At 47.0% G+C, this 20162-nt stretch overlaps 1 long non-coding RNA gene across 2 annotated transcripts in view; it reads right to left on the bottom strand.

Annotated features, from left to right (window-relative positions):
* LOC103690480 (uncharacterized) overlaps nucleotides 1–20015 on the bottom strand; it is a 104099-nt gene extending 84084 nt beyond the window's left edge. The window contains exons 1-2 of one of the 2 annotated variants that reach the window (XR_015628169.1): nucleotides 19603–20015; nucleotides 15333–15381 (exon numbers count right to left, since the gene is read on the bottom strand). This is a non-coding gene — a long non-coding RNA (uncharacterized LOC103690480). The remainder of the gene's footprint in view (nucleotides 1–15332; nucleotides 15382–19602) is intronic. The other variant, XR_015628170.1, reaches the window with a different exon arrangement.
* Nucleotides 20016–20162: the final 147 nt, after the last annotated feature.

The following is a 20162-nucleotide window of genomic DNA, read 5'->3' as shown; positions in this document are numbered from 1 at the left end:
TAATTAAATCTCTCTCTCTCTCTCTCTCTCTCTCTCTCTCTCTCTCTCTCTCTCTCACACACACACACACACACACACACACACACACTCACACACACACATTTTAAGAAAATTTTGTTTGACAGTTGACATTCCTATTCAAAGTTGGCCATGGAACTCCTGTAGCCAACATCTAACTTGCTACTTAATTTCTCTCATGAAACACTGGCCTCCATTTTATAGCACCAGGGTTGAAAGTCCCTACCCAGTTGTTTGTTTGTTTGACACCAGAGAAGCCTTATCAAGTGTTTCACAAAATACAGTGTTAACACAAAGAATCCACCGAATTTTGAAATTTAACCAGGTGGGGCTACGGATCAGCTCCATTTTAATCATTAAAGCCAACACGCAGTTGTCTGTGACCCCATTAAAGATAAAAGCTCATCTTAGAAGGAGAACAAAAATGAGCCCTTGCAATATCTCAAGCAACAGACTGGAGCACTCTGCGTGAGGCTAAATTCATTGGGAGAACAAATATTAATTATAAACTTATTAATTGGTGACTTAAGTAATTTAAGTGTAGAAAAATTACTTGTTTTCTAAGGTAAGACAAAAACCCTACAATTCCCACAGTATTAAAGACAGATAACTTTGCTCAAATTTAGAACTTTTATCCTCTATAGGAAAATGTTTATTGTGATAACTACAGTGGAAACCTTGTGGCACTAGAGACATTTCCATTGCTCAGAGAACTTGCAGCTGCTCAAACATTTTCATCTATTTGTCTCAATCACACCTGCCTTTGCACAGATCCAGCTCCTGTTCTGTTCCCCCTTAGTGCAGGCCAAGATCCGTTTCCTGTCATGTGACTTGCTTGCAGGCTCTATGCTGGGCTTGCAAGTTTTATCTTCCACAAAATAGTGCAAGATGCACAACCCCTAGAGCCCATACCACAGCCCTAGTACACAGAGAAAGGGTGCATGTGGAAAGAGCCTGTGGATCTACTTTTGGACTAATTTGAGGAACAACTCCAGATAGTAAGCCCAACCAGCCCAGGGTTTGAAACTGGGAGTGTCCTGGGATAGAGAGGTTCCCTGGGTCTCGTCTGCCTGCTCAGCCCCTTGGCCTCCTGGGCTTTTCTTCCCTGAGATGTGATTGCCTAGGCTTGGCATGAGCTGCCAGGCTGACAGGGCAGCAGCACCATTGGCCTGAGAGTGCTGTCTGAGTATCTCATAAGGATTGGACAATATAATTACAAAAACTGACACCGTGCCACATGGTGACAGGGCCTGAGCGGTTGAAGTCATTAAAGTATCAGTGTGTGAAAGGAAAACACAACAGGCCCAAATGTGGCCGTATTTGTACAGATTTGACATTCGCAACACTACAGCAAGCTTTGCGAGTCACAGATCTGCTTTGCAGGAGGCAAAATGACAGCAAGGTAATGCCCTGGGATTGTGTCCACTGATGTCACGGCGCTAGAGGCTTGGAACACCCCAGTTCGTCTGTTATTCCACAGGAAACCAAAGCTGGAGCCTTGAGCGGGGTGGGGGTGGGGGTGTGAGGGGGTGAGGGTGTGGGGTCTTTCAACCCAGACGACGCCATGTCGGCGACCATTTCAGTTCCCTAGTTCCCTACGTGGTCTGGTGCTATCCATGGAGGCAGAATCACCTTATCAACTTAAGAGTGGATTAAAGTGAGCTTGGTGGGGTAGGCCCCTCCCTGCCATGAAGCTCGGATTCACCTGACCTACACTGTAGTCTCTACAGCTAAGCCTTCTCAGAAGCAAGAATGGAGACCTGCCAGTGGGGCCAGACTCAATGCAAAGGAAGAAGCAACTTCCTATTCTGTGCTTCTATAGCTGTGGGGTTTGGGGTGAGAGAGCAAAGATGTAATCTCTTCCTTCCTATCTGTCTGTCCATCTTCTTTTTGAGACATGGTCTTATCCCCTGCCTCGGTCCCTCTAGCCACTATATCTCCTAGAGTAGAAATTCAACTGCTGCTAGCTGCATGAGGTCCTAGTCTGAATGATCTGGAGTCTGTCCTCAGGGCAGCAGCAGGATACAAACGAAGAACACCATGGCCTTGAGAGCCTGGCAGAGAGCAAGCAGGAAGGTAAGGCGGGAGACAGCAGAGCAGAAGAAGGGTAAGAGGCAGGGTGAGCTGGAGAAACATCGACCATGACTGTGCATTCTCCCACGAGCCTCACGGAGCCCTACCAGCACTACCTGGGAATTTCTGTGAATTTCCCCAGGATGGAGACACTGGACTGGCAAGGGTGCTTGGGCAGTGCTACTCCTGGGGATGGGGTGGGGATTCCCTCTGTGAATGGGGAAAGCCCTTTGTATAGCATCCTGGGGAGAAGCTGTTCTGGGCACCGCAGAGGGGTTAAGGGATCCTCCCTGGCCACAGAGCCAGTCAGTGGCATGTCTGAAGTCTTGACAACACACACCAAGGCACACATTCTCACATTTAATAGCCTCCTGAATTCTTTTTCTCAATTATTTTTCATACCCCAGGCTTCATGGCGATCAGACTAACTTCAAATCTCTATGTAATGGAGGTTATCCTTGAATTCCTGATCCGAGTGCTTCTGCCACACCTAGGACTATGGGTACTCACCGCCATGCCTGGTGCCCCCTGCGTTCCAGCAGCCACTGTCTGAGTTCTGTTCTTCAGTCTAATTCCTTTAACTGTCTCACTTCCCGCCACCATTTCACGATTCTGCCTGCTATAGATCTGCCTGCGTGAATGTCACTCTCCTTGCTGTGTGTCACCAAATGGCCCCCATCATGCAGCCCCCAGATGCTGATGTAGATACAAATGGGGCCACACTCCAGGAGACCGGAGTCTGTTTTTTTCCTCATCTATGTTACCATCCATGTCCCCCCAAATTCCACTCAGGTATTGACAACACTCAGTCTGAGGATGAGACCTCCAGCCTGCTTGGTTGACACTCAATTATACATGGTAAACCCCTGCTGGACAAATCCAGACAGCACTGACGTTCTGTAGGAACTCCAGCCTGCCTTATAAACCCTCACCATCTCTCAACTGCCCTGGTCTATGCTAGATCTCCGTCTTGCCGATAACCTGGAAACAGCTGTGTGGATCACAGTGGCAAGGCAGTTTTGAGCATTCCTGGGAGGACTGCTCAGTGCAGGTTCATGGGGAGGAGAGGAGGGAAGGGGAGGAGGGGAGGGGAGAAGGCGGTACCAGCTTCTCTGAGCCCCCACTTCCTCCTTGGGTGAGAAATGACTGAGGACAAACAACTCCAGAAAGCTCAGATATAAGGGAACTGAGACTGTGTACCTGTACCCATGAAAGGCCCTTAGGAGCCACGTTAGGCTCTTGTGATGTCCCCAGCATACCTTTTAGGGGAGAGGAAATGCCTTTTTCCTCCATGCTCCCAGAAATACTTGTGCTGCCTGCTCTGAGTGGTTCCTGGTAGCTTTAAAAGCTGAGGAAGCCACTGGGTGAGCTTGGGGGCTTCCTTTAGCTCATCCAGTTATTTCCAATAAGTCCTCTCACTTGAGCCCACGGTCTCCAGACATTTCTTAATCTGTATGTCTTCTTGGGTTCATTTCTCCACTTCTGAGCTATGATGGATGGTCAGGACTGTTTAGGGAGAAGGTACAGAGAGTAACAGACACAGCCCAGCCTTGGTGAATGTTACAGCTAGAGAAGCAAACAGTTCCCAAGCACACAGCTAAAACTGCAAGGTGTGGAGAAGTTGTCCAGTCAAGGAGAAGAAGGAGGAAACCAAACACATTCTTGTGGGAAAGATGCCCCTGGATGATGAGTGGCTGTGGGGAGGGGTAGGAGAGGCCCTGGCCCCTGTGGGTCTGGGAAACCTGGGGTCCAGAGAGAAAGGAAGGGCTCTGGCTAATGGCAGCTCTGGATGGAGTGCGTGGGTGTGAAGGAGATGAAGATGCCAGGATGACAGCAGGCCGGGGCTTACACAGTTGGCAGTCTGTGTTCTTGGTGCCTGGCAACCATAGGAGGGACTTCTAGTCCCCTGAACCATACTTACATCCTGTCTGCCAACACAAGGCTAAGAATGTCCCACCAAGGAGCAGCCAGGGCAAGAGGGCTGGGTGAGTTCTGAAGCAACACTCCTTGTTAATACAGAAGCCCTGGTGCCACCTGATGTCTTTTTTTTTTTTTTTTTTTTTTTTTTTTTGGTGGACTTTGGATATGGGATGGAGGTTGTGAACAGCCATAGCCAGCCCAGCTGCAGCACAGGAAGGACCACTGGGTGTGGCACAGTCTGAGCCTAAGAGGAGCTTTCTGGAAAGGGACAGGTGTCTGTCAGAACATACAGCAGCAGGTGGAGCTCTGTTCCCACCCCCACTCAGTACAGGGTATCAAAGGAAGAAAACACAGTCATGCTGTGCAAACACTTCAGGGCAGGGATTCTGGGAGCCCCAAGCCTGGTTCCAGAGCTGAACCAATACCTGCCTTAACCTCATTTTCAAGAAGCAATTTCGGAAAAAACAAACAAACAAACAAACAAACAACCCCCCCCCAAAAAAAACCAAGCAGAAGACAGAGCAGACTCTCTTCTGTGGGACTCAGCATGGCTTAAGCAGAATAAATAAGCCTTAAGACAAATATTCTCCCAGAATCTTGAGACGTGGCTGGCAGGGACCTCTTCTGGTTTCAGAAGGCTAGAGCGGCTGGCAGCCTCTGTCTATATGGATGGCTGCTGTGACTTGGGTTTGCTTTGAAGAGCCCTTTCTAGGAACTAAACATGCTTCTCAGGGTGGCAACGAAACTCTTTTACAGAGTCAACGTCTGATTCTTTGAGAGGTTCGATTAATCGCCCAAAGACGCACAGCCATGAGGAGGTGTAGCCAGGGTGTGTCCCCAGACCTCTGAATCCATGTGCTCTGTTGCACTCAAGGATAGACTCAGTAGCTAATCCCTGCATGGAGGCTTACAGCCAGTGCCCCCCGTCCCCACCCCAAGGTGTGTGCCCATCTGCATTATGTTCTCGTTTCACTGACATGGCCGTGGGGCACCAGGGGTGATACCCACTGTGTGCCCCAAAGCATTAGCCTGCCCTTCAATCTCCATGGCTGATATTGATTGCCAACTTGACTGGACCTAGAATCGTCGAAGGCCTCTGGACATGTCTGTGAGTAATTAGCTAGGCTGGGTTAATTGAGGTGGGAAGACCTGCCATAAATGTTGACAGGGGTATTGCACGGGCCACGATCCCAGACTGCTTTAGAAGGAGTATGTGGGCTGAGTCCAGTGTCCCCCATCTCTGCTTCTTGACTGTGGACACACTGCGAGCAGCTGCCTCGTGCTTCTGCGGCTGTGCCTTCCCCACTGTGATGGGCTCCAAATCGTGAGCCAAAATAACCCCCTCCACCCTTAAGTTGATTCTTTAGACTATTTGGTCACAGTAACAAGAAAGTTAACTGACGTCTTTCCTTCTGCCCTCTTCTGGCTAAGGCTGTCCTACATGGTGCCTGGGAGACGACCCCACCCAAGCCCATCTCCAAGGGTGAGGGACATGGCTACAGATTTTGTTGATACAGGGTCTAATATTAGAAAAGAAAGAAAGAAAAGAAAAAGAAAAAGGAACAAAACCCAACAACAACACACACACACACAAAAACCCAGTTCTGATCGCCTTTGGAACATTTAATTGAGACAGATATAAATCCCGGTGCAGGATGTTCATTGTCTTAATAAGTAAAGAAAAAGGAAAAGTTGAGGAAATGAGTCATTTATACGTCAGACAGAATCGAGTGGGGCCTAGGAAGTATGTGGATGGCTGCAGGGGCCTGCTAGCCCAGCTGGGAGGCGGCAGCTCTGGGAAATGAAGGTCTAGAGCACACGAAGCCTCTGGCTCTATCTTTCCTTTTCTTCTTCACAGATCATGACTCAGAGGCACCTGGAGTGGGTGGTGTGGAGGGTCTGGAAGCCTGGGCTAAGACTGTATGGAGTCCAGACCTCAGCAGGATGGTAAGAGGCACACTACCTTGAGCCATTGGCCTGCCCACTCTTGTCCAGATTCCTTACTTGCAAAATGCATGGGTGGTTGTAGAGATAACATGGAAACAGCCAGTCAGAAACCCAGCCCAGACAATGTTGCAAAGTTAACACAGTGGTCACAGGGGTGGGGGTGCAGTGGCGCAGAAGTTCCCTTAAATCTCGGATGCTGCTGCTCAAGGACCAGGAGGCCAGGTGGCCAATGCACCTGTCCCTGACCCTGGCCTGGTAGCTAGGTGCTACCCTGACACAAAGGACATTCCATAGGCATCTGCTTCTCCACTAGTCTATTAGGGCATGACAGGAACTGCAAAAGAGACTTGACTTGGTGAATCCAGCCAAGTGGGAGCAGATGACTCAAGGTGGGCTTCCTAGCTGCTCTGTTATTCTTAAAAATCACACCAGGTCCCTCTGAAGACACCTTCAGACCAACATGCCTGTATGAACAGTTCAAAGGGTGTCTGTGAGCATCTTTGTGAGTGGGTAGAGCACTCGGGCCAGCAAGCCATTGTCCTTTCTATGCAAGCTTTTGGCACTATGACATCATCAAGCCACCACTGAGCCCAAGCCAGAGGCTCAGTGTGTTCCAGGCCCTGGGTTCCATGGCCCTGTACACATACAGGCCACTGCATCCTATCTTGGATGGCTCTGGAGCTGGGCAGGGCCTGTGACCTGATTGAAGCCATGAAGCAGCCTCCCCACCTTATAGTCTCAATGACCGAGGCTCTGCCAGCCAGAGTGACCGCCATTGTGTCAGAACACCCCCACAACCCCCACTGAGCAAACTCAGAGCTCTTGGTCCAGGGCCACCTAACAGCTGGAAACAATAAACTCTCTCAGGATGCTTTCCATAGAACCACCAAACACCCCTTTCTGAGCAAGGCTTCTTGACCATTTTCAAGTACAGTCCCCCCTATACACAAGACATAAATGGTGCCAATGGGGACGATTTGGCCATTCGAGGCATGAAAAGACTTCTCTGTGTAGGCCTGTTGTGAATTGTTCTTTTTTCAGTGGCTTAATTGTCAGCCCCAAGCCTGACAGCAAAGAGTAGAGGAGCATTTTCCCTGGAGGCCCAGGCCTTGTTGGTGAGGAGGCGCGTGCGTGGGGGCCTCCCGGAGCTGTCTGCCTCCTCGTAAGCATCAGGCCTGTGGAGCTGCTAAGGGACGTGGCCTAGGAGTGTTGCAGGGAGGCGGCAGGTCCCAGTCCAATGTACCCTTGGCTCTAGAAGGTCTGCAGCAGGGAGGTAACCTAAGAGAGAGAAAGGCTGGCCATGCACGCCCCACCACAATGGCCTCTCAGTGACAAGCATGTGGAAATGTCCTACTCAATTTAGTAGTCACAGCCCACTGGGATTCACCGCTTCCCTCTGTCCCACTGAGGCTGAGTGAAGTGAGGAATTCTGTCGGCTGTCAGCACTGACTGCATGTCAGCCTTGCAACGACCCTCAGCGGCCTGGAACTTACTGTGGACACAGTGGTAGCACTAACAGTGATCATATCAGGAAAAGCTGTTCCAGCCCAGCCAGTCAGGGAGGCCATGTGGACTGAAGGGCCTACGAGATGGAGGGAGACCCAAAGATCACTCAAAAGCAGGGCCAATGCTTGCACGGCCATACACCAACCTGTCCAGAGAAAATTCCTGAGGACCTTCCTGGGATGGAGGCAGATGTCTTTGAAATCATGGCTCAGACATCTGAGGACACCCTCAAAGCACCAGTAATTCTTGAAATGGGAGTTCCCCAGGCTCAGCCGGGAAGGATCAAGATGAAGCCACTGGGCTAGCTTTGATCTAGCCATCCTGGAGTCAGGGAACTAGGGAAATGGACTGGCCATTGTTCCTTACAGCTGTGCTTGTCCGAAATGCTTTAAGGGCCTTATTTTGTGATAGAAGGAGGCAAAGATGGGTTATATTTTCCAAAAGTACCATCATGGCTCAGCACTTTGCAGATGCTGGGACAGTGAACAACTAGAATAACGAAGGGAGGAGGTGACAGTGGGCAGGACAGGGGATGATATGCATGTGACACACACTGACACACACAGACACAGACACAGACACACACAGACACACACAGACACACACACACACACATGAGACAGGTTTCCTCACCTCGCTCAGTCTCAGAAATGGTAAATCTCAGCAGGCTGTGATTACAGGCCTGCAGCCATGTAGAGTCTGGGACTCAGAAATCAGGATTGCAAAAGGCAAGCCACCTTGAGCTGTTAGCCGTGTGTGTGTGTGTGTGTGTGTGTGTGTGTGTGTGTGTGAGAGAGAGAGAGAGAGAGAGAGAGAGAGAGAGAGAGAGAGAGAGAACCAGCCCGTGAGCAGTGGCGGAAGCACACTCACACCCAAGGAAATACAAAGGCTTCCCTCACCTATTCAAGAGCACTTAAAAGTCACACCACGCCATTGGCCTTGGTGGCAAGCTAGGCACCAAGTCTTGCTGCAGTGGCACCCTACACCGATTCCCAGGAGGACGTGGTCCTCCTAGACCAAGCCTGAGCCCCAGGCTGTGCAGGGCCACTGCTATGCTTGGGCACACCATGGTTCACACTACCCAGCCACCAAACAGAGCACTGAGGACTTTAGTACAGGGCCAGCACTTGCCCGTCAGTCATCAAACCTGGACGGGCCAATATGTAGAAAACACATGACATCTAAAAAATTTTAAGTAAGGTGACACATTTAGTTCCTTAGGTACTCTGGGCATTTTTCAAGCTCAAAGAATCTGTATGTACAGAGAGCATGTCTAGTGCCGCTGCGTTCCACAGCATGTGGAAGGTGAGGATGCGGACTCCGTACACAACCAAATGAGCTCATGTTCAGGGCTGGTAAAGCCAAGAGGGTTCTGTCGTCATGGTCACTTTCAATGGTATCTGTTGGGCACTACAAAGGAAAAGAAGAAAATGCTGGCATTTGGCCAGTTTCCTTGAGTTTAGTAACATCTCCCAAGAAGCATCAGCAGTCGCTGCTCTAAATCCTCCCCGTGTGCTGTTTTGTTTGGTATTTTGCTATCAGTTTGAATTCTAGCTTTAGAGGCTGTCTGCTTGCCTGCTTTAAGACATCTCAGCCATGTACACAGTGGGCCGAGGAGCGTCTGCAGAGAGCATTGGCAGAAGCTAGCACTTCGTGACGTAGGTAGACCCTCATGGAGGCTTAAACTTTTGTTCTTTCCCTAAAAAACGATGTCCAAGGATTGAATCCGAATGCAGGAGCCCAATCTCATGGATCTGAGTAGGCTTCACATTTTAAGAACCTTATAGTGAATTCTGTAAGTTGTCATCTTGTAAGAATAAGAGGGGAAAAATGGTTTTGAAGAGCTTTATGGAAAAGCTCAGGTGTCTAGAGATCAGAAAAGAACCTGGGTCTTGGGTAGAACTTAGTAGGAGCATGAACAAGGCTGGGTTCCATGCCAAGCAAAGGGGGCTCTCCACCAATGAGGTGAAGGGCATGAAGAATGTGTGGCTGCCTAGTCCAAGAATCACACTGGCTCTGACATTGGACATTCATATCCCTGAGGACAGAATCCATAGGCAAGGCCAGCTCTACTCGGATGAGTCAAAATCCAGTTCCTCTTTCACTGGGTTTGCATACCATTACTGTTACAACGCTGTGGCCGAAACATGGTCCGAAGGGGGCCAAAGCCAGAGGAAACTCAACTTAAAGTACAGTCTGTTGGTTTCACAGATTTTTTTTTTTTACTTAAAAAAAAAAAAAAAAGAATCTAGCTCCTTAAAAAGCTTCCTCACCCCCATCAAACAAATGAAAACAAAAAAAATCACCACTTGGTTTCTGGCAGGCTATGGTAACTCTGCCTAGCAACAATAAAATCTCTGGGTCGCACAGGCCGTGGTGTTCCTGGGAAGGTCAAGGATAACCTTGGGTGCTCAACCTCTCTCCTTCCACCTTGTCTGGGGCTGGGCTCTGTTCCACACAGGTATGCCAGTGCCTGGGATTCTCCACCTCCCATGTCAATATAAGAGGGAAGCAATTATAGATGCGTGATAGCCGTGTCCAACTTCGTGCAGTGCTGGGGACCAGAACTGAGGTCCTCACACTTGCTCTGCAAGTGCCTTACCCACTGAGACCTTTTCCCCAACCGCCCAGAAAACAACCAACGAACCTGTTTTCCTTTTCTTCTATATAACATTTAGGCATGTCTGAGTGGTAAGCTTTGGTTAAACAGGAGTGGTTTTGGCTCATGTGAAGTGACGTATACATTTAAGCATCAATGTACTTAATGACTCCTTACGCTATGTCCTGTTCTTATCTAATGCATGTTTATTGATAAGAATGCTAGGCATTCCTACAGACTTCACGTTATTCTTGCTTCCATGGTGAGATAGCGGTTTGAGAGACACATGGAGGTGAGCTGGAGGTTTTTCAGTTTCAGTATTTCCTTGGGAAGACCAACTTGCACGATGCTCTGTTACTCACCCTAAGCAAATCTCTCTCAATTTTCCCTTAGCAAGCAATAAAACCTAAAATAAACTATTCACTAAACAGAAAGCTAAATTATTAAAAGTCATTTATACCCAATGACTCCAATGATGCAGGGAGGGCTGTGCTGCTTCATACAATGAAATTTTCCTTCACCCAAATGTGTGCTTTATTAAAGTGGGATAAAAACCAATGCCGCGAGTTTTTAAAAGCAAATTATCATCTTCATCTACCATATTTTCCTTGTGTCCCATTTACATCACCGTGAGAACTAGTTTCAGCCGCCCTTCCATTCGGTTGTTGTAATGCTAAACATGGCTGCATTTAGGCTGCTGAAAACGCAGTTACGTGAAATGAACGCGCAGGGTCATCTAGATCTTTCTTAACCTCTGTGCCACAGAACAGCAAACTCCGTGGGTGGTGACGTCACACTTGTGAAACAGCTGTGCGTTCTGCTGCTTTTTAGGTGATGTTGAATACTGTGTGTGTGTGTGTGTGTGTGTGTGTGTGTATGCGAGTATCCTCATGCATACGCGTGTGTGCATGTATACCTGATTACCTGATTCTGAGTGCATATACATCCATGAGAGGCCAGAGCACACCCTCCAGTCACTGTCCACCTTATTTTTCTGAGACAGGATCTCTCACTAACCTGGAGCTCACTATTCGGCTAGAATGGCTGGTGAGTAAGCACCCAGCGAGCTTTGCTTCCTGTATCGCTAATGCTAGGATTACAAGCATACATTGTCACCCCTGGCCTCCCCCACTTTCTCTTTTATAACATGGTTTCTAGGTATTTAACTCAGATCACTACTCTATTGACCGAGCTATCTCCCTGATCCTTGAATATATTTTTAAACGATGCGAAAGCATTACCAAAAATTTAGTGGATATATTTTTGATTCTACCCAATTTTGTTCTAAGTATAAGTTTAAAACTGTAGTCTAAGTATAGGTTTAAAATTGGCAAGAAAACAATGTATTTAAGTAGCGTGTTTATTTATATTACCGAACTGGATCATATGTAGCCAAAAGATACGTTAATGTTGGTTTCAATGAGAAAATGGATCCTGTGAGCAATGTACCACGGGGGTCCAATGCTAGGCCTATGCCAACAAGTCCACAGAAAAAACATTTAATTCTTTCCTGTCTCACTTTAGTGAGCTACATCAGTAAACCACCCAACATTCAAGACAAGCAAGGTCTACAAACGCAGATTTCCTACTCAAATTCTTCGGGAATATTTTTTTTTCCTTTCCAAGTTTCCTTTCTCTAGGATTTCATTTTTCTCTTTCATCACAGACATCCAAGAAGCCCCAGTTTTCTTCCAACTTTCGCATATGCACTTCTCCGCAGGTTAAAATTCATGAGGCTTGTTCTTACAGCTGAGTTTAAACTTACCTTTCACAAAACTGCACCAGCATAGTCCCCGAGCATAAGCTATGCAGCGGACTCTGAAGAGCCACACACACCCTACACAGTATTTAATCGCAACCAAGCTGTTGACGTACATAGCAATATGTGTAGATTATTCATCAGACATGTTTTATAGTAACCATTTAACAGTAAGGACAGCTTTCCCATAACGCACATCCCTGAACTTCTAAATACTAGCTCTCTGATACTCCATTTCCTCAGCAAACTTTGTACCCCCCATCCATCTGATAACCAAAAACTTAAAAAATAAAAACAAGCAAAGAAACATTTCACCAGCATAACAGGGAAGAAAGGTGCAAGTTCTGGCTATGGGAAGGGAAGGTTGGAGTTTAATGTCCGCTCTCCATACCTCAGCAGCCTTACTTGCCCGGATTTACACACCGACTAGTGTGAATGTCTCCCGAGGTGGAGACCATGAAAAACCATAACACACCACACGTTAATGCATCTTAAGTGCTTTAGGAAGCAGAAGCAGACTTTTGTCCGCAGGGTGACGAGGTGTGTATGTGTTTACGTATATACAAGGAGGCCACAGAAGGACGCTTGGTGTCCTGCTCTGTGGAGGATCTCCCTCCGAGCCTGGAGATCCCAGGCTGGCAGCTCCCAAGCCTCAGTGGCTCTCTTGGCTCTGTCCACACCGAGTACTGAAGTTACAGTGCGCATACGACCATGTGAGCTTGTTATGTATGTGCTGGCACCTTAGTTCAGGACCTCATGGTTATGCAGCAAGTGCTGTTATCTACTGAGCCATCTCTCTAAACATCAATTTCTTTTTGCACATCTCCCCTGCCCCTGTCAGCCACAGCATATCGGAACTCGCTGCCAAGCCGGGTTACCCGGGTTTGATCCCTGCAACTCGCATGGTGGAAGGAGAGAACCGACTCCCACAAGCTCTGACTGCCACAGCGCAGTGTGGTATGTTCACCACCAGGCACACCGCATGCATAACTAAGTCATTATATTTTTAAACAACCCCAGATTTGATTCTGGGCAGTGGCAGAAGCCGCTTGCTCCATTTGCTTAGAGAAGAGGCAACACGTCTGATGGCAACAGGGATGTATCTTGCCCAGTTGACTGGAGAAACATCACATTCTGGTCTGCCGTGAGGTGGAGCAGTGTGTCAGCTAATGCTGTGGACTCCCATGATTCCTCGGTAGCGGGATTCTTTATAGACAGTCAGCAGCTATAGTTGCCAAGTCAATGCATAAAGGAACTGGGCCCTGCCTACCATCACCCACCTGAAGGCCCCACCCTGAAGGTCCCTTCTCACTTAGGACACTTAGCTTCTCAGACTGCTCTATCAGGAGAAATGATACGTATTATTATTAGTAGAAGTGGTAACTGTGCATGCATGTGGGTGTATGTTTATGTGGGTGCCTGAGAGTATGAGGGTAGAGGGTTAACCCCAGCTGGTGTCCTCAGGTGTTATCTTTCTTGTTTTTTGAGACAGTCTTTCCTTGGCTTATAGGCTGCCGAGTAGACTAGGCTTGCTGGATAGCAAGCTCTTGGGATCCTGCCACCCTAATCCATTGTATTGATTGACCATTTTGTTTGGGTTCATCACGAGCTCAGTAACTCTGGCTAGACTGGAACTCACCAAGATCCCCCTGCTTCTGCTTCCCAAGAGAAGGGATTAAAGGGGTGGGCCATCAAGGATGGAAATTCAACTGTTTTGACAGGGGGGCCTCACACTGTAGCCCAGGCTATCCTTGAACTCACAACTATCCTCCTGCCTCAGCCTCTCCAGGACTGGGTTTGCAGAAATAATCCAAGACTTCTGGCAGGAAAAACAGAATTTCATATAAAATTATAAATATGAAATTCCTTCACATACCATCCAACAGTAAGCTTAAAGGGGGGTGTGGAGGGATTAAAATGTGGCTTTCCTAATGCATGGCTATTCCTCTGTTTGGTTACTCTTAAAAATAATTTATGTAAAACAGGCTTCTCTCTAAATATACTGTGTGTTCCCATACATGCATTGAAAATATTTGCATACAGTGTGTGTATGCCCTGGTACACACATGGTAAAAAATTTAAAAATATGGACTGCATAAATCAGCTGATTTTAAATATATATCAACTCAAACAGATTTGTTTGCAATTTATGAATTCCTCAGGTATAAAAGATCTTTCTTGCTGGCGGTGCTTCTAGAAGATGTTTATACTCTGTGGAGTGTACAAAAATGCCTCTCATACAAACAAAGGAAAGATTCAGGAACTTGGCATTCTAACCCTGCCTTCGATATTAAACATACGCCATGAATGCGCACAGACCGGCCGAGACTGGTGAGGTGAGCCTGTCATGCTACAGTAGACATGATATTTTGTGTGCTGCCCAAGACATTTTTCTCATGAATATAAGTCGCCTGCCATTTATTATGAGATTTTCCTCCGATTGACACTCCATTATGTATATTCAGTCAAGCTCGAAAGAGATTTCGGTGATCAATACACCATTTGTGTTGAAAGTCTATTAGCAGCTCTAGCAATAAGCTACAGAGAAACAAAATGGAAGTGGTATTTATAAGTGAAGTGAATGATATAGAAATTTGTGTTTTAGACAAGGAGGCAGACACAGGACAGTAGAAAAACAAGAGAGAAAATAAGATAAATGTCTTTTCTATTAAAAACTAGCTTTTCAGAGCCCAGCCACTGACAGAGTGCATTAAATGCCTAAGAATTTTTTTAAAATATTTTAAGTTACATGTCAAGGCCTATGAAGCAGCACGGTGAGTGTGTCTCTCCCAGCACCAATCCCTTCATAGTACAGAGATTCCTCCTTACTTAAAGAGTCACATTTGGAAACACTTGCTACCCATAAGGTAGAAGAGGCACAAGCAGTCCCAGGAAGTCTGTAAAGTCTTGCCCTGTTCTGCCCCTTTGTTGGGTACTTTAATACATTCCATTTTATAAACTACAAGTATGGTTCCCTAAGAGCACAGCCTTCATTAGCTGGGAGCCAGTGTTTTGGATACTGTGTATGTTAAATTGCTGACCACAGAATTTCATCTGACCCCCCAAAGAATTCAGCTCCTGAATCTGGAGGTATCTACATATTGAGAGCCATCTGCTTGAGCTAAGATATGAGAACACACAAGGCTACCCAGAAAGAAAAAGACATCTGGGAAATATCAATTCAGCATTGCCCAAAGCTTCATGTCCTATTACAATGTAGCAAAGAAGCGCTCAGAAGGAGGCCAGTCAAAGGCTGCAATGAAGCTTCATGTCCTAGTACAATGTATCAAGGAAGAGCTCAGAAAGAAGCCACTGAATGGCTGCAATGGCCTAAACAGTTCATAGAAAGTCATACTGTAAATAAATGTCACCATGTCACACATCCCCCCAGGCGATGGTCCCCATCCCCCCTCCCCTCTTAGAAAGCCCGAATCTTGAGTAGACAGACTGGAAAATCAGTATAGATCTCTAAAACTATCAATATTTAATTATTTAGTTTTCTGAACTTACAGTTTGAACTACTCTCAGGCAGAAGGGCGGCAGTGGGACCAGTCAATACCTGCAAGACCAAATCAGTCAGAGCGTTAGCAGTTAGGGTTGTCTGCAAACCTGTGAGTATCTGGAGAACAGTCGAAGTAGTTTGACCAGAGCAGATGAGCTCTGAACTGCATCTGAGCAAAGTTACTCACAGTATTTTGACTCTAAGCATTCAAATCCATCCTAAAAAAAGTGACATTTTGAGACACTAAAAAAAGTCGGAGGGTCTTGATGGTCCAGAGATAGCCCAGCTAGATGGAACCAGAACCTACTTGATGGCCCAGAGATAGCCCAGTTAAATGGAACCAGAACCTAATATTCATGGAAAGACACAAATAAAAATGCTTATGACAACCCCAGAGTCTCCTCAAAATGAAAATCAACTAACCCTGAGCAGCAAATTCATCTGTGTGGGATGCGCATGCATGTGGCAGAATGTGCACGCAAAGCGCATTCTTGAATCCTGCAGAAATGTCTGTGCAAGTATTTAATGCCACTCCAAAGGAAAGGAGCTGCAATTGCAAATGTTGGGTTGGGGAGTGCTGGCTTGGGGCTTCTGTGTTTTGTTTGTTTCGAGACAAGGTCTGGCCTTGAACAGGAATCCTCCTTGTTTCGATTTCCAGTCTTTCAAGAGTGCTGCAGTCACAGGCATGTGCTACCACACCCAGTTTTCAGTTTTTGTTTTTTTTTTTAAGTAAAGCTACTTTTTACTGTCAGACACAGTCTTGCACACACACGCGCGTGCGTGCACACACACACACACACAGAGGAACATGCACACATTCATGAGAGAAAATAAAAATGTATCAATTTTAAAAAGTAATGAATAAAAATGTATCAATTTTTGAACACATAAAAATCTAAAATTCCCTGAAATGACTGATTTGCAAACTGGGTTTTCATCAAACTACTTATAAATCTTAGGTGTGATGTGACATGGGCAGGTGAAAAAGATTCCCAGAGGTCCACTCTAAGTCAGTCGTCAGACACCTCCCTCCCTTTGTCCTTCACACCCCTGAAAAGGATGTGTTCATTAGCAACATCTTTCTCTCTTGGGGTAAAAAATGAGATTTTTTGTCATGCTTTGGCAGGACAGGCATTAGTTCAGCCAGATCGCTGGCTTCATTCAGATGTTCTGGAATGTTCCTCACACAGTGCAGTTTATATATTTACTGTGGGAACTCAAGGCAGTAATATTCTGGAACCTTCTCACGCTGCAATCAACAGCAAGCAGGTAGACAGTGCCAGCTTCCTCAGATCATCGCCGGATGTCTTAGGAAGAGACTCTGTGAAGCATGGCTGCTGACGTACTAGCGTCCAAGCTGCATGCTAGAGCCACCCTGCCCATGTGAGTCCTGAACCTACTGGAATTGATTTTGATTTTAGAATGACCTGCAATCACGGGCAATTTACCTGATTGCTTGTTCCAGTGACTCAAAGTCTTCAAGGTGCTGGGTGGATTTATAGTTGTGTTTTGTAGATTTAAAGGAGGGGAAGATAATGTCAGGGGGAGGGTATGTGTGTTGGGGGGTACAGAAGGAGTTTTGTCAGCTTTGAACTTGAATTATCGCTTTAAAAAGGAACATGCAATTTTCACTCGGAGTAATGGCTGAGGTAAGTGCTAACAGGTCCAGCCAGATCTGGAAATGTGCAAGCTCATTCTAGCAATCAGGTGAGAAATATCTTTTCCCCCTTTAAATAATTCATCTACCTTAGAAATGGAGGGTAGGTAACCAAGAGGGCATCTTTCTGGAGAAAAAGTTTTTTTTTTTTTTTTTTTTTTTTTTTTTTTTAGGAAAGTAAAAATGGTTTAGACTTCTCTTCCTCTTGGTCAGCCCTGATGTTTGTGCAGATAATGTGCAGACGGGTAGCAGTGAGAGTTAGGAATTATGAATTTATAATGCCTCTTTATTCAAAGGGCTTATGACACTTTCTCTCCTATAGATTTGAAATCTTGTCTTTGCAGAGGTGGCTTTCTCTAATCAGATGTGGCACGTCCCGACTCAGTTCTGCGTGATGGAGCTTGCAGTAAAGGATTGGTTCGTCCATTTATTTCTTCTTGTTCTCATGAAGATACCAGGTACTTAACTATCACACGTGCTGGCTTATCCCACATATTACCCGAAAACCTCATCAAAGAAAACAAAACGCTAACAACTCCAAAGCCTTATTTTTGTCCAGAAACATTATCAGGAGATCCAAAGCTTGTGCTGTTTGTTCTCACCATGTCTTTCAGCCTCCCAGACTGTAAAGTTTGGAAGCAGTTCTCACTCTGTGTCTTCTCCAGTAAAATCAGTCTCTCAGAGTTATTACAAATAGTGGTTTGTGGAGCTGACAGGTGAAGTGGAGCAATATTAGGTTTTGAAGCCTGCACAGGAGTTGAAGCCCCCCACCCCCAATATTACTGCACATAGGCACAGGCATCTCGGAGCCTGATGCTGCCTCGCCCTGCACTGCTGCAATTGCAGGGTTCCTTTCCTGGTGTCAGGCAGACGCTCAGAAGAAGGGTGGGGCTCCCTAGTCTTGCAGTGTAATGGCAAAGAGATTATTTGCTGTTAAAAAAAAATGAACTGTTCACATCCTACTTTTCCAATATTCCCCACAAATACATTGAACATAATCGGGTGGTTAAGAGTATCACTGTTTCTAATGTTACAAGGGAGATAAAAAAACCTTTGTGTCAAGCCAAATGAGATGTGTGCACCAGCGTGGATGGTGGTTATGAAAATGAAGGAGGTGAATCTAAAAACCCAGGGAAAATCTTCTAGGGAGGAGACTGATAAGAATGAATATATATATATACACATACATATGTGTACATATGTATATATATCAATATATATTTAGTGGTTAAGGTCTAGAAGTGAAATCTCAGTGTGCTAAGCCCTGCAGGCATCCTTATGAGTCAGCATACCTCTCAACCCTTCAGCAAGTGCAGCTGGAGTAAATGGGTAAGAGCTGTCTTCGGTCACACCCATTTTCTCTCTCTCACCCCCCTCCTCTCTCTTCTCTTCCTCTTTCTCTCTCTCTCTCTCTCTCTCTCTCTCTCTCTCTCTCTCTCTCTCTCTCTCATCTTTATGCTGCTTCATGTCTGAACTCAGAGCTTGAATTTCAAACTGCACCCTTCTACCTCTACCAGAAGACAGCTCCAGTGCAGAAGGGCTAGCCTTCAGCTCTTTCCCCAGTGTAATTGGATCAGGGCTTATTTCTTCCTCTAGGGGCAACTCCTACTTCATTTTCTCCCCAGTCTGCATGTTATCAGCTTGACATTCCCTTCAGTGGCATATGACAAATTAAATTGGCCATCACTGTACTCATCAAAGGAGGTTGTCTTCTATTCACCAGAACTGCTTTCTCCAGCTCTGCGCTCTCTCTCTCTCTCTCTCTCTCTCTCTCTCTCTCTCTCTCTCTCTCTCACACACACACACACACACACACACACACTCTCACAGACACACACTCACACACACACACACACCTTGGTATTTATTTATTTATTTATTTCTCTAAGGTTTTGTTTGAAAGGTTATAAGAAATATATGTATCATAAAGCCAAAGATATAGTTGCAAAATATGATTTAACTACCTACATCTGTACTGCCTTGCATTTAAAACAAAAACTTTACAAAAATGCGAATTAAGTTATTTCTCCCATCTTTCCCAGTAATTCAACAGTTCAACGCATATTTTTCTGCCCCAAAGTCATAAAGTAAAAATGATGTTTCCTAGGCGCCTTCAAGTCTCACACATCCTTGGCAGAATAACCTGCAGTACAGGGGTAGATCAGAAACGGTGGGGGTTAGCTGGTTAGCAACATCTACAGCCACTCTGTTTCTTCTCTTCTTGGCATTTCAAGTGGCTTTGGGGGACAGAGTGACCGGACTGACGCAGAGGCTTCGCCCTAGCCCTACCCAGAGCTGATTCTCAAAAGGGCCCCCGCCCCCCACATTCAGACACTCCGAGTGTACCCAGCCTGTGCCAGCTAGCTACAGCTACTGTCTCCTATCTGAGTGTCTTTTCAACCTTTGTCAAGTATCTCAAGACAAGAATTCTTCAAATCAAAGCGCTTTTCCAAATCAGGGACTGGGAAACTCAGAAAAGGAGGCCCAGAAGGCGAGTGACTTCGGACTTGTTCTGCAAGCTTGACTTAGTCATTACACCAAACCTCCCTTGCCTTAGAAGATCCAGGGGTTCCCACACCGTAGGAGGGTATCCCATGCCTGCACTCCCGCTGGGCACTCACCTACTGCTAGAAGAGAAGTCACAATCTGTGGTCTAGACTTCCGCCGCATAGAAGCCCAGCACGCCCACCCGGAGGTCTAGCACGCCTCCGCGGATGGTCGGATCACAGGGTGCGGAGTGTGCCTATTGAGGTGGCCGGACGTCTGGGTATCTGAGCGTGCCCTCTGAGGTGGTCTGATCGCCCGCGCCCGGTAGGGCAATGGGACCTGGGCAGCTGCTGCGAGGAGCGCTCCCGGGCGGGTCCGCGCCGAGCTCGAGCGAGCGGGCGAGCGGAGCGGGAGGGGCCATTTGTAACCGAGCAGACGCTACCACCGCCCCTTACTCGCGGGGGGCGGGGGCGGGCGGTCAGGTGATGGCAGCCCACCCCGCGCCGCCGAGCCGGGTGGTTCCAGCCCGGGAGGAGCCCCCTGGCGCGCTCTGATTGGAACTCCCGCTGCAGTAAGGGGGGTAGGGGAACACGTGACCTCCCGACTGGGCAGCCGGCGCGCCCCACCCGCTATGGGCACCCCATCTTTCCTCCCGGAAAAGCCGGGGAACACATGGAAGGCGGGGTAGCGCGCA

This window comes from Rattus norvegicus, chromosome 8, assembly GCF_021556685.1.
Source record: "Rattus norvegicus strain SHRSP/BbbUtx chromosome 8, alternate assembly SHRSP_T2T, whole genome shotgun sequence".
In the NCBI taxonomy this organism is placed as follows: Eukaryota; Metazoa; Chordata; class Mammalia; order Rodentia; family Muridae; genus Rattus; species Rattus norvegicus.
Note: the sequence above shows the minus strand (reverse complement) of the source record. Positions and strands in the feature narration are given on the sequence as shown.